The sequence below is a fragment of the Cavia porcellus genome, unplaced genomic scaffold (genome assembly GCF_034190915.1).
Source record: "Cavia porcellus strain 051 isolate PalLab524CR breed Dunkin Hartley unplaced genomic scaffold, mCavPor4.1 scaffold_28, whole genome shotgun sequence".
In the NCBI taxonomy this organism is placed as follows: domain Eukaryota; kingdom Metazoa; phylum Chordata; class Mammalia; order Rodentia; family Caviidae; genus Cavia; species Cavia porcellus.
Window position 1 is genome coordinate 29,987,418 of NW_026947511.1, and position 22,391 is coordinate 30,009,808.

A 22,391-nucleotide genomic window follows, 5' to 3' on the forward strand; every position below is an offset into this window, starting at 1 on the left:
CTTTGGTCCCTTCTCTCTTGGACCGGTTTTCAGCCTAGTTTTGTCTTTCCTGTCTCTGGTGATTTCAAATTGCAAACCAGTTGTCCTACAAGTGTCCCTCAGCTTGAGCTCATCCAGTGTTTCCCAGGACCAGGTTCTGAGGGTGTCTTGGGGACAGGTGTTTTCGTGCTCAAGGTGGTGACCTCAGTGTATGCCATCCGTGTGTGTGTGGCTGGTGCCCATGTTCCTCTGCAGTTCTGCCTCTGTGCTGGAAAGTTCTTTCCCTTTTTCAAACAGGGTAAAAATATAAGACCATTTCTCTTGGTCAAGCATATGGCAAGCAATTGAGTCACAAGACTGTTTCAGGATGAACATTTTCTGGCTCTGACCTTTACCCTCTGGCCCTGGCTGCACACATGACGCTCTCCCAGGGGGCCTGGCATCACCTGTCCTGCAGCCCCGGGCTGGGAACACACACCGCCACCTTTGCTTCCTTTGCCACCTGCAGAACCACAACTGGAGGAAACACCTGGGCAGCTGTCCTGTTCGGTGAGTCGCTATGGTCTCCTTTCTGGTCTTCGAGTGTTGAAAATGACAGAAGGGCCCGAGTACAGATGTCTAGGTTTTCCCCTTTTCTTTCTTTTTTTTTTTTTTTTTTTTTTTTTTTTTTTTTTATTTTGCTACTTCTTCTTTATAGGACATAATTTACTGAGTCTAAACCCTATACCACACTATCTCAGTAAATGTCAGGATCGCTGTCTTAGCGGCCTGAATTAGCTCAGAATGGTAAGTATAGGAAGTCCCCGGAGGAAAGCCCTGCCAGCTGGGATCAAAGATACTTCCCAGACCTGACAGTCACCAGGATTCCAACAAGTGCTGGCAGGTCGATTCCTGCTCTGGCTCCCAGTGCTCTGCCCTCATTCTTAGAAGGGGCTTTGACCCGGCTGGCTACTGTCTCATGCCCAGAGGTGACAGGGGTCCCCACTCACCTGGCAGCCCCTGACAGGTGTTCCACAGGGTCCAAAGACAATGCCAAGCAGTTTGGGCTCCAGTGACCCGGGTCTGTCATTTGGGGTTCCCTGAACTGGCTACCAGCACGGGGTGGGTGGGTGACCTGTCGTTGCCTGGGAAGGGGTACTGTGGTCCCTGGAAACCTAGGAAACCATTTTTTAAGCCTCCTTAACCCAGGAGGGCGGGAAGATCCTCCCCAGGGTGGGGTGGCGGAGAACCTGCGCAGCCCGGGTCTTCCCCGAAGTGGGGACCTCCTGGGGGGCCTTGCGCACAGCCTCTCCCCGCCACTCCCTACCCCGGGCCGAGCTCTTCCCAGCACCCCCCTGGGATGGGTGCGCTTCGGGAACAAAGGCCCTTAGAGGGTCCCAAGGAGTGCGGCCCCCGGGGGCGGGGCGGGCCCCCTCCCTTTCGCTCCTCCCCTTCGTCACCGAAGTCCGGGTGGCGGGCGGCCAGGGCATCGCCAACTTCGCCTAAGGCGCCCAAGTTACGGGGGTGGGAGCTGGGTGGGGTGAGGCGGGGAGGAGGAGCAGGGGAAGGGGGAGCTCCCCGGCGCCTTGGACGCGGTTCAGGAATCCACCGTGGCCGCGGCCCGCTCGCCGGCTCGGCCACCGCGGGGCGGGCGCGGGCGAGGACCGATCCCCGAGCCGCGCAGGACGGCGTCCGCCTGGCGCCGCTTCCCCCGGCGCGGGGACCCGCGGCCGCGCCGCCCCTCCGCCCTCCGCCCCCGCGCCGCCCGGGGAGCGCGCGCAGCCCGGCGCGGAGCCCGAGTCGCGAGCGGATGCGGCCCGCGCTGGACGCCGGTGGGGGAGAGCGGATCCGCCCGGGTCGGAGGAGGTTCGGTGATCCTGGTAAGTGCAGCTCTGGGTCCCGGAACCTCGTCCAGGGTCGGGGAAGCGGCCGGAGCGCGCCTTGCGCGTTCTGGCGAGCGCGCCAAACTTTGGAAGAAGAGAGCGATCGGAGGCTTGGAGAGGGAGGTCCCGGCTTAAGGAACACCCCACGCTGCGCCCACATCCCGCGGGACCCCGATTTCCACCCTGCAGGCACACGCGTCTCCTCCCGGGAACCGCAAACGCCGCGCGTACTGTTCGCAGAGCTTCGCGTGCGCAGCCCGACCACGCGCCTGCCACCCACCCAGATGCACACTTGTGGGAGCGCGGGGTTCGGGGCGTTGAAATCGGCCTTGTCTTTGGGCCTCACGGTTAATATACCGTCTTTGTCTGCAGCCCCGCAGCCCTCCAATGAGACGGACCGTCCCCCGCCCAAGTGCCCCAGGCAGAGGCCAGGACGCCTGGGCTTTGAAGAGTGACGGCCGGAGGCCGAGGCGTGGGGAGGAGAAACGTTACAGCTGGTCCTCGGGGTTCTGCGGGAGGATTTGGGGTGGAAACTCAGGGTGTCTGTCTGGGCGATGTGTCTGGGTGTGTGCAGCTCTTCCGGAGGCGAGGCCGGCGACAGGAGGGAGTGATTCATAAACTCGGGGCGGCATGCTAGGCGCCTGGAGCAACTGGAAAAGGCTGCAGGCCGGGCCGCGCAAGACGGGGTGGCGGTGGTGACAGGGCCTTGGGAGGAGGTAGAGACCCGTCCGCCTAGCGGATGGGCTTCCTCAAGGGACTTCAAGGCATTGGAGATTCCAGCCTGGGTGCTGAGCTATGGACTGGAGAAAGTATCCAGGGATCCAGATCAGGGAGAAACCAAGGGTGTCAGGAAGACCTTTATGGTCCTTGCACCTGAAATTGTATTTGATTTCCCGGGGCAAGGGTGATCCACGGACTCTCCTGGGCCCAGTGCAGTGCCTGGCCCAGGGGGCACTGGGTGAGGAGTTAAGGCACCAATGGTTAGTGTGTAATCGGACTCACCTTGGGCCCCTCAGGTGGGCCTCGGGTGGTAGTAGGTAGTGGCTTATAGAAAGAAGAAGGGTCCCTGAGCGGCCTCTGGAAGCCCCACCTCCTCTGTTTGGGCCAGTGAATTCCACCTTTGCCTTCTATTCAGGAGGCAACAGGAAAAGTTGCTTTTCTGCATTTGGCTGTGCTGGGGACTGAGGGTGCTCTTCGGCAGACTCTGGGGTTTCAGAATGACTAGACCTGTAGCAGTCTCCCTCGCCTGCTGACTTGAGAGGGGGTGGCCGTGAGGGCAGAGAGAACTCACATCCCCCCATATTTGGTGGCAGTTGCTCCTCTTCCTAGCTCCTGCTGGCCTGGCTGGACAGGAGGCTCATGGGTGCTCTAAGAGCTGTCCTCCAGCAGGGGCCTGGCTCTGGGATGGTGGCAGGTGGAGGGGTGGTTGCTGTCCCCTTACTGAATAGCACATGGGCACTTGGTGAGTTCTTTGCCAGCTGGCATGTGTTTCTCCAAGAGCAGAAACATCCGCGGTTCCTGGAACTCAGTATTTTTAGGATTGAGAATGCACAGAGATATGGGGGCAGCATAGGCATGTCATCAAAATGACACATGTCACTCCCTGCTCCTACCCCTCAACCCTGAGGAGGTGTAGTGTGCATTTCAAGCTTTTAAACGCTGCAGTTAGCAAAGGACATGCGCTGTGCTGAGGACTACAACCCCAGATGAGAGGGGGCTGGTGTGTTTCAGTGTATACTGTTTTTTTAAGACAGGATTTCACTCTGCAGTTTAGGCTGGCCTTGAACTTATTTATGTAGCCCAGGCTGGCCTGCAACTCAAAGTGATCCTCCTGCTTCAGCCTCTTGAGTGCTGGGATTATAGGTGTGCACCTCCCTTCCTCACATCACTTTTCCTCCTCTATAGAGCCTTCTGGGAAGCAGAAGCACCTCAGACGTGATCTGATCAAGCTATTACTATACATCCCTGTGAGTTTAGGATCTCCTCTCCCTTCCGCAGATGAGGGAACCAAGGTTCTGAGAAGTGAAGTACCTTTTTTAAAGGCACACAGTTGATGAGAGGCAGAGCCGGATTTGAACCTGAAATGTCTGACTCCAGAACCATGCTGTCTCCACCACACTGGCTGTCTTTAAGCTAGTTCTCCATGGCGACAGGAAGCAACACAGGTGCTGCCTACTAACGTGGTCCTGGAGCTTCCAACCCAGCCCTGTTTTTCCACACACCCTGCCGAGCCTGGCTCACACCGAAGGCCATGGGAATCAAAGGCTGGGTGGCACCGGCCTGCTGGAGAGTCTGATGAGCTGGGGCCAGGAAACAGTGGAGGCTCGGGGGTGATTGAGGGACATGGTGAGAGGTGAGTCACTGCTCATCTGGGAAGAGGACAGACTTTCCCCGGGTGGGAAAGAATTGCCACCTGTCTGTCCCTGACTGGGTCACCATCTTCCTTTCCCCAAAAGACTTGCTTACCTGAGAAATTAACTCTCACCTGCCACTTCTGTTTGTCACAGACCTGGTGAATATAAGGGGCCATGTCCGGCTGGCCTTCCAGCCTAACTTGTGTCCCGGAGAGCTGGGCATCAGAAGACAGAGGGAAGAGCCAGGGAGCCAGGGGAGATGAGAGCCATGCAGCTTGGCTGCACTTTCATGCCCTGCAGAGGGACGGCAGTCATGTGGTGTCTGCTGTACACATGAGGAGATGCGGCTAGAAAGGGACAATATGGGGTTGGAACTTGGGCACTGCATCCACACTGCCTTAGGGCACCCTGCAGGTTCCCAGGCTAGTGGGTGCTTCTCAGGCTGGTGGGTGTGTATGCCCTGCCCCCAAGGCCTGAGTGGGTCACCTCTGCTGGAGTAGGGTCCTCATTTTATCCACCCCAGAGCCTCTGACATAGGCATCTATAGTAAGAAAGGTTGACAGCCAGGCACAGTAGCACATATCTGTCATCCCAGTCTCTGGGCAGCTGAGGCAGGAGGATCTCAAATCTGAGCCTTGGTAGTACCTAAGACCTCTTCTGGAAAGTCACTGTACCAGAGCGAGCCTACCTGTGGGCACCCTGGCTCGGAGGGAGGAAGAGAAACAGGTCCTCTTTGTCCCTTAAGAGAAAGACTTAGTTTCATCTGTTCTCTGGGTAGGATGCGGCTTGGCCCTCCCCAAGTGTGTGGATTCCTCGGCTGGGCGTGGAGTGGCCCCTGGCAGGCCCAGACAGTTTCTTTTGCCTTCTGTCTCCATCGCCCTGAATCTGGCTGGTTGCTCCTGGTCCCCTGCCCGGGTGCAGGGAAAGGCAGGCTCTGGAGTACCTTTGCATCTCCACCCCCACCGTCCCTCCTCCTCCACACCCCTCACCTCCTCACAAAGATGGCTGTGTGCTGAGGGGCTGTGGGTTTCCCTGGGACCTGGGAATTTATCTCTGGGACTGGGGAGGACTCTGTGGAAAGGATTTGGAGGAAAAGTATGTAAAGTCAACAAGCCAGTCTCCAGCTCAGCTTCCCTGCAGGCTGCAAATAAACAAGCACCTCAGGGCCAACCTGATGTCCTGATTTGTCCTCCCCGCCACACCTGGCCCCTCCTCTCTGCCTGTGGCGGCCTCAAAAGTCAGAGCACCCCTTCTGCCCGCCAGTCCTGCTGGTGGCTGCGGGAGGGGGGACACGTGGCAGGAAAGCATGCCCTGGACCCGGTAAGTCCTGAGCCTCCTTGCTCTGAGAAAACAGGTTGGTGGGCAAGTTTGACTTGGATGGGGCTTGGCTGCAGATTTATGGCAGCTGAGGAAGCTTTTCTTCTGGACATCAATTTAGTGCTGATTTTCTGGGTCTGGTCTCTGTCCCCCACCTGCAAAGAAACCCTCAAAACCCACACAGGCATTTCTCTGTAGGCTTCCTGCTCCAGCAAGTGTCTGAATCGCTTTGTTTCTGGCAGGATCCCTATCTACTCCGGCAGGGGCGGTGGCAGCGTGAGGTCACGCTGGGGTTTCAGGCACTTCTGTGACTGAGATAGGAGGTAGAGTCCCCCTCATCTAATAACGAAAGGCAGTCTACTTGGTGGCGAACTCCAGATGCAGCGTGCAGGGAGGATCTGGAAGAAAGTTCTGGGTGCAGGGACCCACCTCCAGGGCACTGTGTGGGGCTGTGTCCACTGGGTCTGCAAGCTGGAAGCTCCTGGGGTCTGTTAAGGCGGGTCCCAAGGACTGCCAGGTCTCCTGCTGTGAGGCCAGGCTGCCAGAGACAGGTGTGGGGGAGCAGGGGCGGCGGGAGGGCTGCACAGCCCGTTCCCCACAGACCAGCACGCAGATCATTGTGGGCACAGATGTGCAAAGCTCACAAATACATTCAGCTTTGCCCCCTACAATATTTCAAGTCAACAGCCAGGCATACTGAGAAACACTGAAGCAGCATTTGTAGGCACAAGTGTTTGCACACACACATACACACACAGCTCTGAAAACACAAAGACACAGTCAAAAGCAAACTATGCAATAGGTATGAATACAAATTCAAAAGCTAGAATGCTCAGGCTTCTGCTGTGTGGTCTTGAGTGAGTTGCTTGGTCTCTCTGGGCTTTTATGGTCTCTAATCTGTAAAAGAGAGAGGGCAACAGTAGCCTATTATGCCTGACGGTTGTGAGCTAAGTTTGTAAGGAGCGTGGAAGTGACAGCTGGTCCTGTGTTACTCCTTGAGCCTTCCACACACACATGCTGTGCCCCAGCTATTCATGGGCTTCACAAATGGAGTCAGTACTTCGCATGTATTCTTCAGGATGTCTGCCAGGCTCTAATTAAAATTTATTAAAAAGATAATCTGGAGCCAAGCATGGTGTTCCATGCCTAAAACCCTAACACTAGGGAGGATGAGGCAGGAGGGTATGCACAAGCCCCAGGCCAGCCGTGTGCAAGGCCAGCTAAGACTACGAATTGAGACCCTCACTCAAAACAAAACAAAAATAACATCAACGAAGACAATCTCATCTTCCCTCAGGGAGCCCATTGTTTTGTTTTTGTAACTAAAATGCCAACTTTTTAGAACTTTCTAAATTTTTATTAGTACGCGTTTGTAGTACATAAAGACTAGACTTTTCGTTGGTCCACACACACCCCGTATCTCAGCTCTTGTCACTTGCCCTCCTGCTCTGTCCACTTCTTGGTCCCCTTCCCATTTGCAGAAGATGTCTCCCAGTTTCCTTTCACTGCATCGATCTTTTATTTTGTCCTTGAAATTATTTATACTTTGGGTTTCTCATACAAGGCAAACCATGTGATTTTTTGTTTGTTTGTTTGTCTTTTTGAGACACGGTTTCTCTCTGCAGTTCAGGCTGGCCTTGAGCTCACTTTGTAGCCCAGGCTGGTCTTGAACTCGCAAGGATCCTCCTACCTCAGCCTCCCCAGTGCTGGGATTACAGAGATATGAGCCACCATGCCCGGCTCGAAACCATGTGATTTTTAGCTAAGTTTGTGTGTCGATTTATTTCACTTGTCATTATGACCCAAAGTGCATCCATTTTCCTGCAGATAACTCAGGTTTATCCATTTTTATGGCAGACAATAATACTTTTTTTTTTTTTTTTTTTTTTGGTTCTGGGGATCAAACTCACAACTTCACACTTGCCACTGAACCAACGCTGCATTTTCTTTATCCATTCATCTGTTACAGGACATATAGGCTGCAGGCAGCTCACTGTTTTGAGACAGTGTGGGCACTGACTCCCCAAGGTTTATTTACTTCTGTTGCAGTGGGGATTTTACACAAGGCGGGCTGGGGGCCCAGATGTCAGCTGGAGAACCCTCCAGATTTCTGAGGAAAGTTCTGGTTCACAGGGCCCCTGTGTTAGACGCCACCTGCCATGCCCGCAGGCTGCCAAGCTCCGGAGCGGCCCTGGCTGCTCCTGCCTCCTCTTCTCTCTCCTCTCCAGCTGCCTCGCCATCTGCGGGACTCTGGAAAGTGCTAATATTCCTGTGCCAAAGCAGTGCTATCTGAGGAAATGTTTTCAAAACAAGCCGGGCCACCCCCTGGCTGTGACAGCGCTGATTTTCAGCAAGAAACTTCACAACTCCAACCACATGGGTGGAGCTTTGAGCCCAGTTCTCTCTGGGAACTGAGAGCCAAGCGGCAGCACCTGCCCTGTGGGTTGAGGACAGCCGCTTGTGTCTAAAAAGGCCCCAAGATCGGAGACCCGGAGTGTGTGAGCCACAGGCGGAAGTGGTCCTCTGCAGAGAGAAAAGCTGAGCTCAAGGTCCCAGTTTATTTTCATCTGAGATGCTGTTTCTCTTTTTTGATCTTCCTTTTGTGGGGAGGATGGGGGTTGCTAAAATAGTTCAGGCTGGCCTTGAACTCACTTCATAAGCCCAGATGATCCTCCTGCCTCAGCCTCCCGTGTGCTGAGATTACAGACAGAACCACCACACCCAGAGAGCCTCTGCCTTTACCAGCCCTCGCCTGTGCTCAGCGTCTACAACTCCGAGGCCATAGCTTCTTCTTTCCAGCCGCTGGCCAAGCTTTCCCTCCTTTTTCTGCCTGGCTCCAGTGTTCCCTGCTCCTGCTGAAAGCCCTAGTGGCGGCCTCCCCACGCCTGCCTCAGCCTCCCCGAGGATGGTGAGGAGCCCAGCCGGGCTGACCTGGGATTTATAGGATGCACGCAGAAGAGAAAGGGATGAGGGAGGGGAGAGTCTGGGTACAGACATTCACGATCTCCAGGGCGGGGCTGCCTGCACGGGAAAGCCTGCTCCTCTCTACTGGCTGTGTGACCATGGCAGAGTTGCCCAGTCTCTCTGTGTTCCATTTTTGCACTAATACATTTTTATAAGAATCCTTGTTGCAGTCAGTGCCCGGCACACGGCACCAAGAACGGTGAGCTGTTTTCTATAAAGATGTGTGTATGTGTGGGTGCATGTGCTGGGTTTTAAAGATTACAGGGGCTGGGAATTTAGCTCAGTGGTGCAGTGAGCCTACCTGGCAAGCATGAGGTCCTGAATTCAGTTCCTGGCACACACCCACACACACACACACACACAAAGACTATACATAAACTTTAATAAAGTTAGAGTAGTAAAGAAAAAAAATTTTGAGATAAATTTTCACTTTGTAGTTCAGGCTGGCCTTGAACTGGTGGAGATCCTCCTGTCTCAGCCTTCTGAGTACTAGGATTGCAGGCGTGTGCTACCATACCTGGTTAGAAAAGCCAATTGAGGTCAGATCCCAAGAGTCCCTGAACGTCCACTTTGTCTTTTTATTAAGTTTCATACAGCCCACAAGATGCCAGCAACGTCTCTGTGTGCACATGAGGAGGCCAAGGCCCAGAGAGGCAGGGGGACCTGCCCAAGGCCACACAGCTGGGAGCCCTGCAGTTAGCCTCGGCAGGGCACCCAGGGCTGTGTAGCACTTGGATCTTCTCTTGGCTAGAGAGTTGCAGCCCAGGCAGCACAGGCGGTGCGTCAGGCTGGGGCTGTAGTCAGGAGCAGATCACGGGTGCTGTAGCCACAGGTCCCTAGGGTGGGAGGACAGGCAGTGCTAGGGACGGAAAGGGATGCCAGGTCAGCCGGGAGGGCAGCGCAGCCTGGAAGCCACAGCACACAGCTCACCATTCATAGCTGGGGCAGCCACTGACTCATCTGGAGAAAACATGACACCACTGAGTCACTGGCTGCCGCCCACCTGCCGCTGCCCCCTGTGTCTCCAGGTGACCCCAGGGCCCAGGTCCTACACGGGGACTCTTCCCCAGGCAGCAGGGCCGTGTCAGCCCCTCCACCCCACTTCCTGCCCTGGCTCCCCTGCCTAGCCTCTGTCCCCCACTTCCCCACCCTGCCTGGGTTCATTTGAATGTCTGAGGACTCTTGTGTCAGCATCCGTGTGACCCATGAAGCCAGTCCTGTGTTATAGATGCCAGCATGAGACCCAAAGAGGTTAGGCGACTTGCACACGGTCACACAACCAGAATCTAGAGCCCTGCTGCCCGACTGCAGATGTGCACGCAGCCACTCTGCAGTCCCGGTGCCCCCAGCAGGTGGGCACCGCCTAGCTCTGTCCATCATTGCACCTCAGACGGGAGGCCGGCAGTTTCCACCGCAGGTGGTCCCTCTCAGGCTTCCTGGAGACTGTGGGTCCCGCAGAGGGTGGCAGAGAGTTCCCAGCTTCCCTGGCCGCACAAGCACTGTGGATGTGGCCATATTGGCGCAAGGTTTCTTCAAATGTCTGCTGACGCTCCCCTCGGGAAGTGGCACAGGCACTGCCTTGGGGCCAGACCTGGAAGAGGAACGTGAGTCAGGCTGGGACGGGTGCCAGCTCCTTTGGCGTAGGCTGTAGGCATGGGTACCAGGCTGCTGCAGCTGCCGCTGCCCTTGCCAGGCAGCCGAGGAGAGCACTGCTGGGTTGGGCCCAGTTTCCAGGGAGGACACTGAGGCTGGAGTGGATTGATGGCTGCTGAGCCCCAGCAAGTGGAAGGAGGAGAAGAATAAAGTAACTAAAGGCCAGTTACTTCCGGGGGTGGAGATCTGCCCTGACACTGAGCTGCAGTGGTTGGTGCTGACCTCTCTGTCCCTGTACTTGGGATTCATTGTGCAGTCACACGGTTGCTGTGTTCTCCCTGGGCTATGAGGTCTATTTCCCTGGGGCACCTCTGAGGCCATCGGTCACTCCTCAGCCTTCGTGGGCAGGTGCCTTCTCCCTGGGGTCCCATGCCACTCAGGTCCTGGCAACCTCCAGGGGATCCTGGCCCAGAAATCACCCACCTGGCCACACCATACCATCACTCCTACCAGACAGTGGACAAGGTCCCCTGGAGGTCTCTCCCCTCAGAAGTCTCCCAGGCCCTTAAGGAAATTCTGCTTGGAAGTCCCATAATGGCTCCTCCAAGAGGCACCTCCTCCTGAGGGCTTTAGGGGTGGCCGGTCCTTCCCCTTGGGAGGGAGGCAGAGCCCAAACCGGTCCCCTACCTCAGCCCATCAGCCACCTGACAGTAATGGTTTGTGACCGTTGTCACTTTCCTTGCAGACAAGGCGGGCTTTTTCGAGAGTTTTGGGGATTTTTAGCTGCTTGTTGTACTCAGACTTGCTTGCTGGTAAAGGATTTTGTCTTTACCTCTGTGCTTCAGTGCAAAGTTCTGTTGAAATTACTTTTCTAGAACAGGACAGTCTTAGCTCCAGAGAACTTTGTCTCTAACTCTAGGTAGAAAACTGGAAACTACTTTTTATTGTTAATTTTATTAAATTTTATAATGTCAGTAATACCTGTTCATGGTACAAAGTGGAAAAGGTACAAAAAAATACAGAGCTAATTCTCTTTCCCGTGCCTGGTTCAGATACCCAGAGGCAACCAGTAATACCAGTTTCATGTGTGTAAGCAGCTCTTAAATTGTCCAGTTTTATTTCTTATTTTACTTTAGTTAATTAGCTTGGTGGAGAGGTTGCTGGAGATCCAACCCAGGGCCTTGTGCATGTTCGGCGAGTGCTGTACCACTGAGCTAAGTCGTTTTGTTGCCCAAGCAGGGCTCAAACTAACAATCTCCCTGCCTCAGCTTCCTAAGGGCTGGGAGCATGAGTGTGTACCACCAGGCCCAGCTCCGGTTGAGTTTTAAAGTTCAAACCTTACTCAGGGGGTTGGACTCCCTGTTCCATTCTAAGGCACAGTCTGGGAAAGAATCTGGCCTGAGCTGGGTGTAGTGGCGCACGTTTATAATCCCAGCACTCAGAAAGCTGAGGCAGGAAGATCCACACAAGTTCAAGGTCAGCCTGGGCTATATCATGAGATCCTGTTTCAAAAAGAGAATCTGGCCTGGAAATAGCATCCAGGCCTCTTGCAGAGTCCAGCGCTGCCCAAGGACTGTTATGTAATTGCTTCTGGTCCAACCCAGCCCCCAAAGTCACCTTTGGCTTCTCCCACATAGGCAGGGGAGGCCCCACATCCCTCATCCTTCTGTCCATCCCTGCTCCCACCCCTTTTGGGGCCAGCTCCAGCCTGTCTGCAGCTTCTAAGAACAGCCACCTGCCCCTTCTTGGTATCAGAGATCAAACTCACAACCTCATGCTTGTGAGGCAGCGCGTATGCCACTGAGCTATGTCCTCTGGCCCCTTTTTTATTTTTTGCCAGGTCTTGCTGTGTAGTTCAGGCTGGCCTCAAACTCATTTTGTACCCCAGGCTGGCCTCAAACTCATAGTGACTCTCCTGCTGAGATTATAGGTGTGTGCCACTGTGCCTGGCAAATATTGTTTTGGGGGCTTTTTTGTGTGTGGTGCTGGGACCTGGTGCATGCAAGGCAGAAGTCTACCACTGAGCCACATCCCTGCACCCTCTTGCCTTGCAAGGCAGAGGCCACCCCTGGGGCTTGGCCAGACTGCTCATTCAAAGTCCTTGAAGCCAGACTTTTAAAAACAGCCCCCTACGCACTGGCTGCGAGCCACTCCAGGAGGAGTCTATAGATAGTGATGATCCTGCTCTTGCCTCAATTACTTTGCTCTGGGCCAGGCACCCAGTTTATAGGGAATGTCCCGTTTCAGCTTTTTGGTGACCTCTGAGATAGCATTGTGTCACCATTGGTGAGGGAGGAGCTCAGCCAAGTCACATGGCAGGAGGAGACTCAGCCGGGCTGGGAACCTCCACACATTTCAGGCTCCTAACCCAGTGCTATCAGGCTCCCCAGGAAGGGGCCCCTGCTCAGGACTGGCGACCTGTCCTTCCCCAGGTCATCTAACCAGAGGGTCCCGTGGGGCGGTTCCAGGTCACCCACAGCCAGGGTAGGTCCAGGTGCTGTGCAGGAGGCTCCAGAGGGGAGCAGCCTGTGGCAAGTGCAGAAGGTCCTGTCACACCAGAGGACAGCTGTCCCACCACATCGCTAGGGAGCCTTCAGACATGGCCTCCAGCAGCCCGTTTGGCACAGTGGGGTGATGGCTGTACCCCTGCCCAGGCTGCTCCTGTAAGGGCTGTGTCAGGGAAGCTCCTCAGGCCTGAAGGCATACAAGGCGTGATGGAAAAATAGGATGAATTCTTAAATTTTTAAAATTAACATCATAGAAGACATGGTCACTAATCCCCCTAGAATACTCCCACTGGCTTCAAGCACACGTTCCACTGTGCTTTCCGCCTTCAAAGCAGTTCTGAAAGTCTTCTGTCCTGAGAATCTTTACAAGATGTGTTCAAAAATACGGTGAATGCTGCTGCCAAGGGCTGTCCAGTGAGGCAGGCTCATAAAACGAGATGGCGTGGCCTGTCCACCTGTTCCTGAGAACTGGGACCGTGGGACTTCTGACTTTTCCCTCAAATTAAAATGACCCTGAATGGTGAATTATTTGAATTGATCAAGGACACCAAGGCAGCCACAACAGAACAGCTAAAGACACTCACAAAAGAGCACTTGCAGAAGGGCTTCAGAAAGTGGCCAGGACAGTGGGGTAAGTGTGTTTGGGGCGGGGGTGTGCTGGTGTTTGGGGTTAATAGCAACGTGTCTTTGGCTGTAGTAAGTTTTAAAATTTGAATACACCGTATTTTTCCATCAGGTGTCTGTAGTCTCTCCATTCTTTTCCTTTCTACTTCCTCGAGTTCTTCCTTTCCTCTTTTGTATGTATTGAGTGCTGCATGGCAATCACAGGGGCACGCAGCTCTCACGAGGTGAGAGTCACGTGATCACAGTGGTGCCAGGTAGACATGGATGGTGGCAGGGGAGGATCGTGCTGGGCCGGGGGTGGGGGAACCCTGTCTGTCACCATCAGCCTCTCATTACCAGGAGCGTGACCTTGGGCAGGACACTTAGCTCCACTGAACCGCCCTCCATTTCTCGTGGGGATAATGCAGGAGAGGGTGGTGGGAAGGACCACACCGCCCCACCAAGCTGGCATAAAGGCACAAAAGGACTTTCTAAGGAAGTGAGAGTGACAGACGTTGGGGGGAGTTGAACTTTTCTGAAGCAGTGACTTTGTTGTTTTAATAATGATAGAGGTTGAGTATGCAGAATTTAATACAATGAATAAGGGGAGGAATGCTGTGCATCACCCCAGCCCCCCAGATGTCAGCCGCTGGCTGTGTGGTCTCCTTAACTGTAGACCCCTTCCGTGTGTCGTGTGTGTGTGTGTGTGCGTGTGTGTGTGTACAGGAAGTTTTAGGCACATGGGGAAAATGCACTGTTTGGTTTAACGTTAGGCTCAGGCTGTAAAGAAGAAGCCATCTGTCGCGAAAGCTGTCCTTCTCATCTGTCCCCCACTGCCTGGCTGCACTGTGAGGGGGTGGGGCACTGTCGCACTGTGATCTTTAAAACCTCATTCAGTCCAGTGACCAAAGGGGAACCAGGCTCAATGAGCACATTCAGCTCTAAAAGAGTGGTTTTCAAACTTCTGGTCCAAAACCTCTGACACAGAACAAAAGCTGCGTGAAACCCATATTTATCCTTATTACACATGAGGCACCAGTATTTTCTATTTTGCACAATACTATTTTATCTTAAAAAAGAAGAAGAAAAAAAAAAAAAGAAGAAGGTGGGGCTGGGGATTTAGCTCAGAGGCATAAGTGCCTGCCTGGCAACTTCGAGGTCATAAGTTCAATTCCCTGGTACAAAAAAAAAAAAAAAAAAAAAAAAAAGAAAGAAAGAGAAAGAAGAAGAGGAAGAAGGAGGAGGAAGAGAAAAAGATTACCTGCCCTACTGAAGTGGTAGTGTAGCTTCAGGCTGGAAAATCTCTCTCCAGCACAGTGGTCCACCCTGGCTGGTGGGCGGCAGACCCACCTGCAGAGCCTTGGAAACTGCTCCCCCTCTGCACCCCTATACTGACGGGGCAGACCCAGGATTTGCATTTCCACCAAGTCGCCAGGTGTCACTGGTGCCGTTGGGACCCCACTTTGGGGTAGGCTGTCCTGCCACCTTCTTCGGGCTGTCTGTCCTTTGCAAGGGCTCTGGTGGGCTCAGGGTAGGCGTTGCTTACCTTGAGCAGATGAGAATCTATGAGGAGGGTGGCACTCAGTGTTTCCAGGATGCCAGGCACCTGTCCTCTGTGAGATCTTTGACACCACGTTCCTAAAATCCAGCTCATACTGCTCATGTCGAGTGCTTAATGTAGAGAAGACCTGCGAACCAGAAAGAGATTGATGCCCAGCTCTGGCTGGGAAGCTTCCCTCCCAAATCCTGGAACATGAAACTCTCCCAGCCTTCTCAGAGCAGTGAAAGCTGCCCTGACCCTGCGGATTTCACCCTTTTGTTTCTTAGGGGGAGAAGGTGGGTCACACATGACCGCCCCATGGGGAACTCCATTTCCGATGGCCTGCTGGGGTGGGGTCTGGTGGGGTCGCTGGGTGTCCCTGGCTTCCCGGCTCTGGCTGGAACCCAGCCTCAGAGAAGGGCTTTACACACTGCCTGGCTCCTCAGCCGGGGACCAGCCCCCACTGCGATCCTCCAGGGCCTTGGGCCCCTGGCCCCTCCTTGGACGCACAGCCCTGCAGCCGGCCCAGCTGGGAGCAGCTCTGCAGGGAGGAGAGTGTGAAGTGGGCACAGAGCCCCTCTGTTCCAGTAACAATGGCCCGTTGATGAGGGAGCTCTGCCCGGCCTGGCCCCCTCCACTGGACTCTGGGGACTGGAAAGGACTCCAGCCTCCCAGGCAGCCGTTTCTGGGTGTGAGGTTGACTCGGATGCCTTGACCTGACTGCCCACAGAACCTCATTCTTGGGCTGTGGTGCAGCAGTGAGAAACCCCGTCCCTTTCCTCCTCCCATCCCACCCCCCGCCCCGTGGGCCCCAGGAGCCGTTCAGTTCTGTCCAGTTCCACAGGCACGCATTGAACAAGCCCTAGCACTGAGGTTTGGTGCTAGGGAGCTGGGGGAGCAGTAACTGCTCACAGGAATTCATGCTCTCACGGTCGTCCCGCCCTGCTGCCTGGCAGTCACCAGGGACTTACGAAATTTCCCGTGCACGGGACCTTCTTCCTCAGAACCTTAGGTAACTCCAGGCATGATATATATTTTAAAATTATCGAGATAGCAAACAGGTGGTCGTGAGTTTGATCCCCAGTGCCGATAAAAAAAAATTATCAAGATAATTCTTATGGTCCCCTCCGTCTCTCTCCCCCCACCCTCCTTCCTTCTTTGTGGGACAGGGTCTTCCTATGTGTTCCAGGATGCCTTTCAGTTCACTATGTAGCCCACACTGGCCTCAGACTCAAAGTAATCTTTCTGCCTCAGCCGACTAAGTGCTAAAATTGAAGGTGTGTGTCATTTTGGCCTCCCATCAGTCACTGTGCTAAACTTTCTTTCTCTCTCTCTCTTTCTTTCTTTCTTTCTTTCTTTCTTTCTTTCTTCCTTCCTTTCTTTCTTTCCTTTCCTTTCTTTCTTTTTGGTACCGGGGGTGTAACTCATGACCTTAGGATTGCCAGGCAGGCACTTACACATCTGAGCTAAATCCTTAGCAGCTAAGCTTTTAACTTAGGGTGTCCCATTCAATGAGGCAGGCGTTTATGGGAGGCTGAAGATGTGCTTATTGAATCCCCAGCATCAAATATGTAGGTACATGCATAGGTACATCCCCTTACGTGATAGAAGGACTTTGCAAGTGCCATTAAAGATTTTTGGAGGGAGACCTCCTGGAGTGCCTGGGCGATGGTCCTTGTAAACAGGAGGAGGAGGACATTTGACCACAGCACAGAGGTGTCTGAAGAGTGCATCATGAGACAGATGCAGGCATCGCTGCTGGCCTTGGAGACGGAGGAAGCACTGGGACCATGGGAAGCTGGTGGCCTGTAGGAGCTGGGAACTCCAGGCAGCTGTGGGTTCCGGTCCCGGTCTGTCCTGTTCTGTCTGTGCATCCGCTGCTGATGGTAGCGGCATCTGTAGGGAAGACCAGCTAGGAAGACGGTGGACCCGGGTCTCCCTGGTGGAGGGGTTACCTTCTCAATGTGGGAGGAGTGTAAGCGCCTCTTTTTCTTCCACTACCTGAGGATGGTGCTTCCTCCCAAGCTTCCTGTGTCCTCACTGAGTTTCTCCTCAAAAAGCACCCAAGCTCGCTACCCAGACACGTGTCCCAGAAGGGCGGCAGCCTCTGGTCTACAAAAAGCCAGACTCCACTAGTTCGCTCTTCCAGGAAGGCCATTTCCCAGAGCCATCTCGTTGTGCCATGTTGAAGTCTACTTTGCTATTTTGCAAAGATCTTTTAAGCCCTGTGTACTATGGGAGCAATGGGAGCCTGCTTTTGTGTTTTGTTTTTTTCTTTCTCCCCTTTAATTAGCACACCCCCACCCCCCAGGATTCAATCCAGGGCTCCTGCTAGGCGAGCACTGCCAGCCCCTAAATTACTGTTTTAAAATTCCAAGCTAATAGTACATTCACATGCAAGTTTAAGAAATAATAAAGAGGAACTGGGTGTGACAGCACATGCTTGTAATGCCAGCACTCTGGTGGCTGGGGTAGGAGGGTCACAGAGCTAGAGGCAATGACAAAATAAATCACAAGTAGGACCCAGATATGGTGCTATACACCTACATTTCCAACCCTCTGGGAGGCTGAGGCAGGAGGATTCTAAGTCCAAGTTAGCAAGACACTGTCTCAAAAATAAAATTAAAAAATTTAAAAGTTGGGAATGTAGCTTAAAGTGAAACCTCTGGATTCAATCCCTTTATAAGGCTGGGAGTTCAGCTCAGTGGTACAGCACTTGCCTAGCATGCATGAAGCCTGGGGTTTGATTCAGCAGTGGGAAAAAAAAAAAATGGAAAGGAAATACATAAACCCATTACCCAATTTCCCCCTGTGGTAACATCTTGCAGAACCCGAGGCTAATATTGCATCTAAGATATTGACCTCAGTACAGTACAGAAGGCTTCCTGGCCACCACGGCCTCGCCCTTTAGTAGCTACACTGGCTGCGCTCCAGCCTCAGCTGCTGTCCGTCCATGCACATCTGCCATTTCAGAAATACTCTGTAAATGGAATTATGCGGAATGTAACCTTTTGCAGTTGGCTTTCCACCTCCCTCAGAATTCACTGTGTATCAATAATTGTGTGTGCTGAGATGCCTTTTTTAGCGTAGAGTAGGAATCTATATTATAGGGGAGCTGATTTTATTTTGATTGATTGGTTCATTGGTATTAGAGGTTGATGCTAGAGCCTTCTTACTGAATTACATCCCCAACCTTTTCTACTTTTTTTTTTTAAAGACAGGGTCTCACTAAATTGCTGACTTACCCAGGCTAGGCTGAAATTTTTTATCCTCCTGCCTCAGCTTCCCAGAGTGGTAGGAAGACAGGCAGGTGCTGCCACGCCCAGCTGAGAGCTGGTTTTAAATGGATACTTATATGTGATCCCTGGAGCAACCTGACTTATGTATCCAGGGTGAAACAAACATGGAAACATTTTCCCCTATTTCCTCAATGACTCTTGCCAATTTGTTTCTGTCTCTAGAGAAATCCCAAGTATGTGGCAACATTTGTGTCTGCACCATTTTTTGTACATTTGGTGGCGTACCACAGATGTCTTTGCCCCTGGTTTTATCACTCAGATCTTTACTCACACTTCATATCAGCCCGTGCAGATCTGCCTCTTTACTTTTTTCTTTTTAATCATTAAAAAATCACCAATAAATGCACTTATGTGTATCCATTTATCTAACGGTCTGTTTTCCCCAGTGAACATGCATTAAGGTCATGGCTAGCCCTTTGTGGTTATATCAAGTTTACTTTGTGTGTGTTCCTGTGCAAATTGGCCTGCAAGATTAATTCCTAGAGTTAGAATTGCTGCGGCAAAGCGTATGTTCGTCTGTGGGGCTGCTATAACAAAATACCATAGACAGGGAAATTTATCAATCATAAAAACTTACCATGCATAGTTTTAGAGGTTGGAAAGTTTAAAGTTCAATTGGCAGCAGATTCAGCACCTAACGAGGGCTCACTGTCTGTTTCCAAGATGGCGCCCTCCTGCCGTGTTCTCACCCAGTAGAGGGTGAACCTGCTGTGACGGATCTTTTGTACTATATTGGGGCTTTAGGCATGACCTTGACACTTTCCAAAGTCCCCATTTCCTTTTTTCCCCTGGTCATAATATATTTATTAAGGAATGTAGCAAATATAAAATTTAGGGTCACAATATGAAGCAGTTTCAATCCTCTCCAAGGTCAGAACATTCTTCAATACTTAGCAGTTATCAAATCCCTGGTGAAATGCACTAAAAAGCAGTTTAACTAATACAGAAGCAGAGTTCCCACTTCTTAAAGCAGTGCATTAGGAGGTATATTTCCATATAAGGATTTTGGAAGGACATATTCAGACTCTAGCAAAGAGTATCTGTAGCTTAAACTGATATCTCACGAAACTTTATTGGAAAAAGAGACCAGGAGCTCCCAGGAGCAAGATGGGAGGCTCTTATGTATCAGTCAGGACAGGATGGGCTCTGTGGCAAAAACTGTGAGACCCAAAGCTCAGTGACCAAACCTAGCCATGGCTTGCTCTGCTCCTGCGGCACATCTGAAGCAGATTGGGTGGACATCCAAGCAGCATCAATGGGTCCTGCTGCTTCCAAGTAGGATCAAGCCAGCTGGAACGTGTGGGGAGAGGAGGAAGACAGCCTCGAGGAGGGATCTAGGGACCAGGTCCTGAGGTGGCTCATCTCACTCTCCCCCCGATCCCACTGACCAGAGCCAGTCACAGGGCTTGAGTGTAACTGCAGGAAGGGCCAGCAGTGTGGAAGGACACAAGGGCACTGGACAAGCACCTCAGCCCCCGGAACTTCACCGCACAGCGTAATCTCCCGTGCTTTGTTCTTTGCTAGTTGAGTACGAGAAAAAATGGCGTTGCATGGTTCTGAGATGTACACTGGTTAGCATTCGGTCCCCACCTTTTCCTGTCCCCTGGGGTGTATCCACGGCACAGCCTAGTAGCCTTGCCCGAATTTTCACCAAACCAAAAATGTTTTGTGAGGAAGCCCCCAACTTTTGTCTTTTGGCTGATACTCATGAAAACACATCAAGGGTTGTGGATAATAAGATAAAGTAAGCTGTGTCAAGACCTTTGCCAGCTGTGCTGTGGAATGAATTGGCAGTGGTTTTCTCTATAGTCTCCCAGCTCACTGTAACCCCAGTTCTTCTGGATTGTGAAAGCAGGAGCTAACCATGGGCAGAGGAGGGTAAGAGATAAGGAGACGCTTGGCTTCATTGCTGCTTTTTTCAAAAAAGCAAAATTTGTGCACTTTGATACCTTAACTATTTTTAACCTCATAATTAATGTGATCTGTGGTGTTTGCTCAGTAAAGGGGCTTGAAGGCTGAAGACACAAGGCCTCTGTGCTTGAAATAAAGGTTTATGTAAGGAAGGGAGAGAAGAGTAGGAATTCAGACTGGTGTCGTGGTATGATGTGACGTAGTGGGATACTGAAGTAAGGCATGGTGAGAAATTTGTGTGGTAGCCAAAAAACACGCTTTGCAGTCTCCTATGCCAGTTCCAGTGGGTTGCACTGAGAAGGTGTATAAAGCTCATCTGGCCTCAACTGAAAGGAAGACAGTGATTGATTAGTGATGTCTGCCACAGGCATAGGATGCCAAGTGGTGGGATGTGTGCCATGTATCTGCTGTCCCTATGCTGAAAGACCCTGAGTAGGCAGAGCCATATGCAGCAGGAGAATAAGGCTGGCCAAGGGCATCCCTAATCTAGGAGGCAGGAAACCCTGGTTATTGTTTAGGTTTTGTCACCATCCAGTTTAAACTTCGGTCAAACACCTCTTGGAGCCCGCATTTCTATAATGAAAAGTAGGAAGAATGAATTTAAAAACTTCCAAGCCTTTCCCAGTCCTAACATTTTACCAAAACCATGTTTTCTTGTGATTAATGAGGTAGGATACAGGACAAATTTCATCTGAGCCGCTCAGAATGAAACTCTCAGAGGCGCATAGTGGAGAAAAATACGGGTTGAACAACCTGATCTAAAAGTCCAAACTCTGAAATACTCCCAGATGTCAAACTTTTAACACTGACATGACACACACGTGGAAAATTCTTGTGAAACTTTCACCACCAATGTGACACACACATGGAAAATTCCACTACACGAAACTTCTTTGCATGCACAAAGTTATTAAAAATACTACATAAAATCACCTGTAAGCTTTATGCATATGACATGTGTGGGAAAGAAATGCATTTTATATTTCGACTTGGGTGTCACCCCCAAGACACCTCACTAGGTACACCCAAACATTCCAAAATCAGAAATAGCCGAGGCCTTCCCAAAGAAGAGTGTTCAATCTGGTGCCAGTGAAACTGGAGAGCCGGCTGCTATGTGAGCTGCTTGGGTGGAAGTCCGTCCAGCTGTGGCATTTCTGGGACCCCAGCTGCTCCCAGGCCTTGGGCTGCCATTCTGGGACAATAAGTTTGTCCCTAAACAAGGTAAAGGACAGAAAGAGATGCCCAGGGCCAAATGCCACCTGGAATCTGGCTGTGTGGTAGCACTCTCTGAGAGACAGCTGGTGGTCAGGTTGGGCCACTGCCATTAATTTGTCCTGGTGTTTTAGGGGGCACTCGAACACCCCCATCCCAGTACTTACCAATGTGCAGGCCACCGAATCAGGACCACAGCAAAAGCCTGCACCACTTTGCACACCATAGGCTCAGGTGAGACATCTTCTGGGCTGGTGTAGCTTCCCAGAATTCCTCAGGAGCACTGTGTTCAGAGGGCACCAGCCAAGTGCACATCTCACAGATGAGAAAACCACACTTGGAGAGGTTCAGGTTCATAGGGCCTCAAAGACTCGGTGAAAGCAAGCCCAAAACTTTATCAACATCATCACTGCTGACGGAGTCTCTTTCTGTGGGTCGGTGTTTGTGTGTTTATTGTTTTTCACTTGTTTGTTTTGAAACAGGGCCTCACCACATCGTCCAGGCTTGCCTTGAACTCTCTAGGTAGCTGAGGGTGCTCTCAAACTCACGGCACCCTTCTGTCTCAGCCTCCGAGTGCTGGGATTACAGGCATGCACCAACACACCTGGCTGGGTGCACGTGTGCACATCTTTTTGAAGGAACTGATGTGTCTGGATTTTTGGTGCAGTGGGAGGACATGAACATCTGTCTGGGAGATGCATCAGCTCACTGCCCACATCCTGTCTTTGGCGGAGCATTAACCAAGCGCTCAGTACTCCACTAGCTCTGGGGAGAGAAGACGAGCACATGAGAGGTGAGAACTGCCCATTCAGGACAATGTATAAGTCCTTTCATTTGCTTCACAGATGTTTACTGTGCCCTGTGCCATGCACCAGGCTCAGGGAGCCTCGTAGAATCATCTGTTCCTCTTACCTCCTGCCCATGGTAGGAAGTTGTTTATTTATTTCACTGGGCAAAAACACATAAAGTTTACCATTTTAAGTGCATAATTCAGTGGCATGAAGTATGTCCACATCACTGTCCATCCCCAGAGCTCCTTTCATCGTGCAAAACTGAAACCCATTACACAAGCGAGCCTCCGGCCTCAGCCTCCAGGTCTGCCCCACATCCATGCATTTTTCACGGCAGTTCCTAAGCAGATTAAGTTTTAAAGATTCTTATAGAGGCACAGTGAGGTTGTCAAAAACACAAAGAGTGTAAAATATAAAACACTGTCCCCATAGCTCTGCATGAGTCTGCCCCTCACGGGG

General features: G+C 52.2%; 1 protein-coding gene across 2 annotated transcripts in view; it reads left to right on the plus strand.

The window, feature by feature from the left end:
- Window positions 1-1,699: 1,699 nt before the first annotated feature.
- Window positions 1,700-22,391, plus strand: part of Chst3 (carbohydrate sulfotransferase 3) — a 33,209-nt gene continuing 12,517 nt past the window's right edge. The window contains exon 1 of one of the 2 annotated variants that reach the window (XM_063238643.1): window positions 1,700-1,838. The gene's annotated coding sequence lies outside the window, so the exon portion shown is untranslated. Of the gene's footprint in view, window positions 1,839-16,111; window positions 21,935-22,391 lie in introns of those variants that run through there. The other variant, XM_023566636.2, reaches the window with a different exon arrangement.